Source organism: Prosopis cineraria, unplaced genomic scaffold (assembly GCF_029017545.1).
Source record: "Prosopis cineraria cultivar Desert tree isolate PC_DT_omini unplaced genomic scaffold, ASM2901754v1 PC14, whole genome shotgun sequence".
Classification (NCBI taxonomy): domain Eukaryota; kingdom Viridiplantae; phylum Streptophyta; class Magnoliopsida; order Fabales; family Fabaceae; genus Prosopis; species Prosopis cineraria.
The window spans coordinates 6,622,562-6,632,658 of record NW_026555345.1 but is presented as its reverse complement, the minus strand read 5'-3'; positions in this window follow the sequence as shown (position 1 = coordinate 6,632,658).

Sequence of the window (10,097 nt, the reverse complement as noted above, 5' to 3'; positions counted from 1 at the left end):
CTAGGTAATTATATTTTTTTCGTTAATTTGCATGGCTGCTATCAATATTTCTTTATTCATGTTAATAAATTTTAACTATGTTCATATTTAAACCATAAAGACTGCATTGATAATTAAGGCAAACTTATGAGACCAAATCAATAAAAAGTAAAATTGAGAGACAGAATCATAATTGAAACAAACTTGAAGGACTAAAAATTTTATTATCTCTATTAAATTATATTAAATGATTAAACTTTTTTTCACTTGCATATATTATTTATAGAATATTATCCACAATGCACGTAAAAGTTGTTTCTGAGAAAACATTTTTTTTAAATTAAAATTACTTAATCTATAGATTCGGATAATTCTACAGAAATAAAACTACCAAGTCAAAAAATAATACTCTTTTTATATGCAGTGATCAATAGGGTCGTAGTCATAGGAATTAGTTAATTTTTATTTTTTCGTAAAATAAAAAGTGAAATGTGTACTTTTAGATATTAAACTGCAGCTATTTATTAAAAGAACAAAATTCAAAAGTAAAAAATAGAACAAACCATTAATTGATAACTTTTAGTCAGTGGATTAATTTCAGCCCTGGTTGATTCAATTCTTCAAGATAAAATCATCACTTGTACTTTATGAGTAAATTGGTTGTGATCAAATTAACATGTTTAATCACTTCATTTAAATTACATTGTAGAGGACATAAAATGCAAAGACAAATAAACCATATATGGATTTAATATGCATTTCATGGTTGCTGCTAAAGTTTGAACCCAAAAGCTTAAGAAATTTCGTGATAAAATAATAATTATATGTACTTTTTTTAAAAAAATGTTTAGGTGAGTTGAATCTTAAAGATTTATCAGGGTTAAATTTTAGAACATGCCTTCAAGTAAGGGCAAATGAAGGAGAGGAACACCTGGAGCCATAACCCTCCCTAATTTTAAATTATTATTATATACTTTTTCCATTTAAAAATATAAAATATTTTTAATCGAATATTATTTTTTAATAAAGTAGTTATTTACTTTCATACTAACACTATCTTATCATATTTACCCTTATTAAATACCATACAATAAGTATAAAGTCATTCATCAATATGAGCACTTTTGAAAAAAAAAGGCAATAATTATACTTCGAAAAACTACAAATATCTTATATTTTTAAATATCTAACTTTTTAAAAAATGCTTTACATTTTTTAATGGAGAGAGAATATGTTATATGCTTCCGACTTCCAAAAGTTATGAAGCTTTATAATATATATATATACCCCTTACTGTTAAATCTTGACTCTACCTTGTCAAGTGTATTTATATATAATTTGCTAAACAAAGCTCTCACATCATTAGTGAAATTTGAACTGACAATCTTGTGAGGCGTGGGATAAAATTTTACAAAATGAACCAAGCTCATGCTTTGGTGGGAGGATTAACCAGCAATTCTCTGTTTTTCGTGTTTTTATGAAATTATCAAAAAAGGGACTAATTAAAAGCTTATTTGATTTTTTTTTCTCATTTTTGTTTTTAAATTGTTTTGCGGTATACTTTTTAAAATTATTTTTCAAAACAAAATAAAAAATCTGTTTGATTAAATTAATTTAAAAACTAGAATTAATAAAACCAGTTGATAGTTATAATCATCAACATTTAATGATAGTGGCTTTTAATAAATATTGGTCAAAGTAAATGTAGTTTTAATAATTAAATGTAATGTATTTTGAAAATAAGAAAAATAAAATAAAATAACTGTCAACAGCCATGTAATAAAACCAAAAATGAAATATAACTTTCTTATTGAATAAAAAACCTCTACATAATACAACAATCAGGCCCTATATATATAGGCCGAACAAAATGAAGTTCAGAATACAAAAGTAATGTGAATCTTAACCAGCATATTTAACATAGACAAAACCTAACTAACTATAATATAACTAACAACCCCCTTCAAGTTTGAACCCACACAAATTAATGGTTCCTAACTTGGAGAGCATTCTTTCATGATCCTCCTTCCCGAGTGTCTTGGTAAACATATCTACTAACTGATTTTTGGAACCAACATGTTGAAGACTAATCACCCCTTGCAGCGACTTTTCACGCACAAAATGGCAGTCTATTTCTATATGTTTAGTACGTTCATGGAAAACAAGATTCTTAGCAATGTGAATAGCTGCTTGACTATCACAAAAAATTTGTACAGGTTCCAATCCAGTTAAACCCAAATCTTTTACCATTCTGGTTATCCAAATAACTGCAACTGTTGAACCCAAGGCTCTATATTCGGCTTTAGCTGAAGATCTGGAAATTGTGGGTTGTTTCTTGGACTTCCAGCAGACTAAGGAACCCCCAAACTTCACAATATACCCAGAAATTGATCTCCTAGTCTCATTACACGTTCCCCAGTCTAAATCGACAAAACATTCCAATCTATTATTGTTAGACTTGGTCAGAAATATTTCTAATCCAGGACATCCTTTCAGGTACCTCACCACACACACTGCCGCCTCCATGTGTGACTTCCTTGGAGCACTTAGAAATTGACTTAATGTCTGCACAACAAAACTCAAATCAGGTTTGGTAGCAGTCAAATAAGAAAGTCTACCTACCAAATGTCGATACATAGCTAGTTCCTGTAGGAGAGGGTCTTTCACCTTCTTCCTTTTGTTCTTTTTATTCTTGCTTTCTTTGATATTTACCTTTCCTTCAGCAGTTAATCTGACATTCTATTCCATAGGAATACTCAAGGGCTTTGCACCACTCATTCCCACATCAGAAATAGGATCTAAAATATATTTTCTTTAATTAAGAACAATTCCCTTATCAGACCTTGCCAATTCAATACCTAAAAAATATTTTAAACTACCCAAATATTTGATTTTGAATTTCTTATGCAAATGATGTTTGACCCCATTAATGCTATGCATATTATTTCCTATAATAACCAAATCATCAACGTATGCTAAAATAATGGTCAAATCAAATTTGTTCTTCTTGATAAAAAGTGAATAGTCATACAAGCTTTGTGTAAACCCCCCTTGGATTAAGGCTTCAGTGAGTTTAGCATTCCATTGCCGTGATGCTTGCTTAAGACCATATAAGGATTTGAGTAATTTACAGACTTTTCCTTTTCCTAGTTGCTCAAACCCTTGTGGAATTTTCATGTAAACCTCCTCATGCAAATCTCCTTGGAGAAAAGCATTATGGACGTCCATTTGAAATAATGGCCAGTCATACAACGCAGCAAAGGAAAGTATTATTCTTACTGTAACCATTTTTACAACAGGTGAAAATGTTTCAAAATAATCCACTCCCTCTTGCTGGCTGTAACCCTTAGCAACCAACCTTGCCTTACATCTTTCTATACTGCCATCAGTTTTATACTTTACCTTATAGACCCACTTGCACCCTATGGGCACTTTGCCTTTTGGTAGTTCAACAATTTCCCAAGTTTTGTTTTCTTCCAATGCTTTCATTTCCTCTTTCATTGCATCAACCCATCTCTGTTCCTTTCTTGCATCATCAAAACTGTAAGGCTCAAATACAACATCAGTACTTAAGAGAAAATGTTTATAATTAGAGGAAATGTTAGCATAAGTGATATCCTCATGTATGGGATACCTACATCTTACCCTTTTACCTTCTTGCACAGATTCTGAGTGACAAATATAATCATTTAACTATGCTGGAGGCTTCCTTTGCCGTCCAGGAGCTGGTTGCAACTGCTGGTCAATGTCAATGTTTGTCTCATTCCCTTGATCATATTCATGTAATTCCATTTCATGGTTTGGTTCTTCAATTCTAGGTGTAGTATGATCAGAGGTATACTGTGGAATGACTAAGGGAGGTTGTGTTTCCTCATACATAAAAGGATCAGTAACAGTTGTTGTATTTTTATCTTTGAATTTAGGATCCATAGTATCTAATCTATCCTTAAAAGGGAACTTGTTTTCCAAAAAGGTAACATGTCTACTCACAAAAACTAATTTAGTATTGATATTAACAAAAATCCCTTTTGATTGGGTGGATACCCAAGGAAAACACAAGGGTTAGATCTGGGTAAGAACTTATCATTATCATGAAGTGAAGTAGCAAAGGCCAAACAACCAAGACTTTAAGTGAAGATAAATCTGGTTGATCACCATATAATAGCTCATAAGGGGTTTTATTATTTAATTTTCTAGAAGGAGTTCTGTTAATTAAGAAGGCTGCTGTCTTTACACTTTCACCCCAAAATCATAGTGGTAGATTGGATTGAAACATTAAGCTTCTTGCTACTTCTAGCAAATGCCTATGTTTCCTCTTTACTACCCCATTTTGTTATGGAGTGTAAGGACAAGAGGTCTCATGTATGATGCCCCTACTAGCTAGCAATGTTTGAACATTATTATTTACAAATTCCAAGCCATTATTACTCCTAACCTTTCTTATATTGATAGAAAACTAAGTGCTAACATGGGCAATAAAATTTTACAAACAATAAAATACTTCATTCTTTTGTTTTATTCGAAACAACCAGGTACATCTTGAGAAATCATCAACAATAGTAAGAAAAATACCTATGACCTTTATAAGTGGATTCCCTATATAGTCCCCAAACATCAAGATGAATCAACTCAAAACAACAAGTTGAGTGAGATTTGCTAGAAGAGAAAGGCAATCGCATTTGTTTCGACTGTCTACAAACTTCACAGTCATTAAAACTATAACTACTATTGGAAGTTTCTTGTTTAATGATGTCCAAATACCTAAGTGTATCTGAGGGAGCATGGCCAAGTCCGTGATGCCACAAAACATGTTTATTTCTACTATTATTATTGTTATTCTGCACACTCAGAAGGGTATTCAAGCGAAGATTCTTCCCAATTAGATATAACCCATTACTAATTTTACCAATCACCCTTGAGCTTCCAATTGAAATCCCCTGCATAGTACAAAATTTAGGGTAAAAAGAGATAACATATTTATTGGCCTTTGTTAATTTAGACACAGATATAAGATTAAAACAACATTGTGGAACGTAGTAAACATCAGTATGGGTAATATCTTTAAACATCTTAACAGTGCCAGTGTTTTGTCACAGGGATTTTATCTCCATTAGGCAATTTTATCTTTTGTAAAGGTCCCAAGTAAGGCCTAGCATTATCCAACATAGTTAAACTACCAACGACATGACAAGTAGCTCCAGAATCCAAAATCCAATTTGACTAACAAATAGAAATAGGGAGAGCATTTAGCAAACCAGAGATACTCTCTTCATATTATTAGCAGCTCCCACAGCTATGTCATCGGAGTTTTTCTTCATGATTTCCAGAATCTTGTCATATTGCTGTTGAGTGAGTACGGGTTGAACATTTTGAGTATTTGAAATGGTTGCAGCAGCATGTTGATCTTCAGTTACTGGATTAGCAGAGTTTTCCTCCCCTTTACGCTTGAAGTTAAGGGGAAACCCAACTAACTGATAACAGTTCTCGCGTTTGTGGCCTTTTCAATGACAATGGCTGCACTCATCTTGGGATCTTCCTCTACCTCTTCCCTGATTCATATGTCCACCTCTCATATTCAGGGTAGTTGGTTCAATTGGGTTGCCCTGATGTTGAGAATACACCACATGTTGATCTTCTTCTTGAGAAATCATGGAGTAAGCATGATGTACAGAAGGTAATGGAGACATTAGAAGAATTTGGGATCGAGCGTGTTGATATGAATCATTTAGCCCCATGAGGAACTGGAATAGGCGTTGTTGTTGAACCATTTTCAGGTACTCTTGAGAAGTAGAGCACTTACAGGTCGGTAGAGGAGCAATAATGCTATGTTCATCCCACAACTCCTTTAGTTTTGTAAAATAGGCAGAGACAGTCATAATACCTTAGGTGCAACACGACATGGCTCTATAAAGAGAATAGACTCTAGTTCCATTGGCCTTTTGAAAGCGTTCTTGAAGATCTAACCAAACCGCATGAGCACTCTTGGAGAAGACGATGCCACTGGCAATTTGTTTGTCGACTGAGTTCATTAGCCACGAAATCACCATAGCAGTATAGCGATCCCATTGATTGCAAAGTTTTGGTTCTTGAGCCTCTCTCTTGCAAGTTCCTTGGATAAATCCAATCTTGTTCTTTCCTAGGAGAGCAAGACGGAATGCATGACTCTAGACCGTGTAATTTATAGATCCAGTTAAGACTTGAGATACCAGTATTGAAATCTGTGTGTCGGACGGGTGGAGATACAACGGATGATTGAAATCTATGGTGAATGGAGTAGCGCTTGACAGAGCAACAATCTTCTCACTATCGTCCGCCATGAATAGCAATAATAGACTATAAATTGAAGAAGACGGAGAAGACGGCAACAAGAAAGATTAGGGTTACCAGTGAAAAGAATCGAACGGAAGACTCAGATGCTAGAATCAAGAAAGAGAAGAGAAAAGAAAGATAAAGGAGAGAAAAAAAATTGAATCAAGGGACATATATTATGGAGACTTGATGGATAATACAGTGCCGTCCCACTTCCTGTTGCAAGAAGACTAGTAATTTCAAAGAAAATAGTACTGTGTTTTTTTTTTTTTGGTAGAAAAAATAGTACTGTGTTGCGTAAGTGGTAGCTGAACAATCCTTCTAAAGATAGAAACAAACACTGTCGTCTTTAGAGCGGGGAGATGGATTCTTGAAAGGCCCAATACAAAATAGGGCTCTTAGAATCACACAAGAAGAGAAACAAGAATTTGGACCTCAACAAGATTAAACCAAAAGAAATCAAACCAGGCTCTAGATACCATGTCAATAGCCACGTAATAAAACCAAAAATGAATATAACTTTCTTATTGAATAAAAAAACTCTACAGAATACAACTATCAGGCCCTATATCTAGGCCGAACAAAATGAAGTTCAGAATACAAAAGTCATATGAATCTTAACCACCATATTTAACATAGACAAAACCTAACTAACTATAATATAACTAACAATAACTTTAATATATTTCTATTTTTTATTTTTAAAAAAATAAAAAATTAGAACAGTTTTAGAAATAATTAGATTCAAAATACTCATCAAAACAAGTTTTTAATTTTTTTTAAATTTTTAAAAACAAAAAACTGTTTTTGAAAACCAAAACCAAACAAGCCAGTTATTTAGTCCTCTTTCTATTGAAATACCTCTGAGAATTATGAAACTAGTAAGAAACAAAATCTTAAAAAAAAAAAATCTAATGTTTCTCCGTGTGTCTCTTTATCATCTTCGTGCAAAGCCACATGGAGGTGAATCAAGTCCCCTGGATGATGACACGATTAGTAAAATTTCTTTTCTTTTCTTTCTATCTCTCATTAGTGTAGGAACTTGCTTTCAATCTCAAACGTTTGTAGATTATATGGTTTGCTTGAAAAAAACCTACATAAACTACAGGGATTGAATTTAATGTGAAAAAGAATATTCATGTTCACTCCAACGTGTACCCTACGTCTTCATTATTTTCCACGAAAATAAACTGCACCTTAAATATATATATATATATATATATATGTTCTAATAAATTATTTTGAGATTTCTAATAATTAATATTAAATTTATGGATTTATTTTAAATTATTTTATGTCATCTACGAAGCCTGTGTATGGGACTTGTCAACATGGTGGTAAAAAGGTTAATTTTAAGGAAAATAAAATAAAATTTATAAAAAAGACCACACCATTCATAAGTGTAACTCTCCTCAAATATTGTATAATATATAGCTTACATTACGTTTCAGTCATATAAATTTTTCTTAAAAAAATTCAGTAACTTAAAAAGTAGATATAGAGAGAGAAACGGCACGAATGGCTTACAGGGACTCCCTCGAAGTTACTCAATTTCGTTGTATTATTGTTTGTGAATTATGAATTTGAGCTTTGAGCTTTATTCTATGGTTGACTGGGATGGATGTGAATTGAATTGGCTTGCAACGTGAAGCTCGTCTTCGTCAAACTTTTCTATACTTTCATTTCAATTTGATCAACTTACTCCTTCTGGGGACTTTGATGCCATATATATCGCTAATAACAACTCAGAATGGAAATTCTAAGCCACGTTTCGATGAGAAATTCTCACGGAAATGTCTCACAGTGCCAATTACACGAGGGTCCTGGAAAAGGAGCGATTGTACATTCGCACTTGCCTTCTTCTCATCTTGTCTACATTTCAAAAATCTAACGTATATTAGTCAAAAATGAACGCACTGTGCCATTTACACAAGGGCCCTTGTGAAAATAGTGTTTGTACTCCTCTTGCCTTGTTATCTATATTTCATAAATCTAACTATTATTAAAGTCAAAAAATCAGCGCGCGCTATAATGTCTCATATTTGACTGTTTTGCACGAAAGACACCAATTTCTTTCCACAAAATAGATTTTGTATCTATTCATTAAACAAGTGAAATCAATATAAAAATTATAACTTATATTAATTAACTAAAATCAATATTCATTAAATTCAAATCTAAATTTAAATTCAAATCCTTATGCATCCAAAAGCACCCTGATAAAAATAAAATTAACTAAAATAAAATCATGAATTAATAGAAAAATGTAAATGATAAGGAGAGAAGAGCTATGGAATGATAGAGAGGTGACAATGAAGATTAACATGAATAAGGACATTAATCCTCACTCTCACCTATCATTCCATATGGCTTGTCTTTCTCTCTCATTTCCACCTTATCAAAAAAACCTTAATTTTGTCTATTTTAATTTATTTTCTATCAAAGGTTAATGGGCATTTTGGACCCTGAAGTGTTATGCGAAAAGTTCCTAAGACCCTAAACTCCTAAGTGTCCGTTTGGATTTCAGTTGAGTATAATAGATTATAAAAATAATTAATTAAATAATAAATATTAATTATACTTGATTATGTTATAACATAATTTGTTTGGATATTGTTTTTCTAAAATTAATTTTAAAAAAATTGAAGATGTTTGGATAATTTATTCAGAATCAATTTTAATTGTATAAATTACCATAAAGGACATTACATTTTAAAATTAAATTATTGATAAAATTGTATCTAATATTATTAAAGTTGTTACATTTCATTTAAGAAGTAAAATATATTAATAGTTTTATTTTTATTAAACTTTGGGCCTTTTTTATAATTTTTCTTGAGCTTTCTTTGTAATTTTTCCTAATGCTTTTTGATCGATTACCCACAGACGCTTGAATTGCCAGCTTTTGAGAAAAATCAATTTTAACCAAAAAAATTGATTAAATGAAAATCATGTGTTTGGGTATTTGTTTGGTTAATCTATTTTTTCACTGAAAAATATTGATTATTTTGCTTAACCAAACAGGTATTGAAATATGCAAAAAGGACTCTAAACTTCTAGATTTGTAGCAAATTAGTGAGGCCTAGTCAATATGCTAATGTAGCAATATTTGCTGATGTATTATTTGTTAATGAGCATTATAAACTCTAAACTATTGCATGAGTAGCATCCTCTAATAGTTTAATTACAAATGATGAATACAAAAGCTGATGATTTTATCAATGGATTTTAAATCCAAATTAATTGATTAATAAAAATCCTCTAATATTTAAATTTCTTTTCAAATAAAATCCCAAATTTTCAATATTAAATAAATAAATTATTTAAAATAAAATTAAATCATAATTACAAGGTATATAGAAGCATGAGATATCAATTATTTAAAAAACACTGTAAAAAGAAGTAAAAAATGTCATTGTATAAAATTTTGGATCGTTCGTCATAAACAATGATGTGTTTGTCAAGGATATTAATTTTTGTAAATTTAGCATTACAATGAAATTAAAATGTTCTATAGTCTCCAAAAAATTAGCCGCAAGACAAGAATATCTTCAGAATCACAAAATCCAATTCACTTTCTCATCAGGGAGGATTCATAACAAGCATTACCTGCGTCCCTTCTACCTGAAACGTCGCCAGGTGCCAATTTATAGAAGGGCTCTCTTGAAAAAGAGTGATTGTACCTGCCTTTTATCTTATCTACTTTTTACAAATCTAAAGTTTATCAGTTAAAAAACAAAAATCAACGCAAGCTATGTAAAAATAAGAAATCGGTGCTAAACTCAAATTATTGTATTGTATAGAGAACA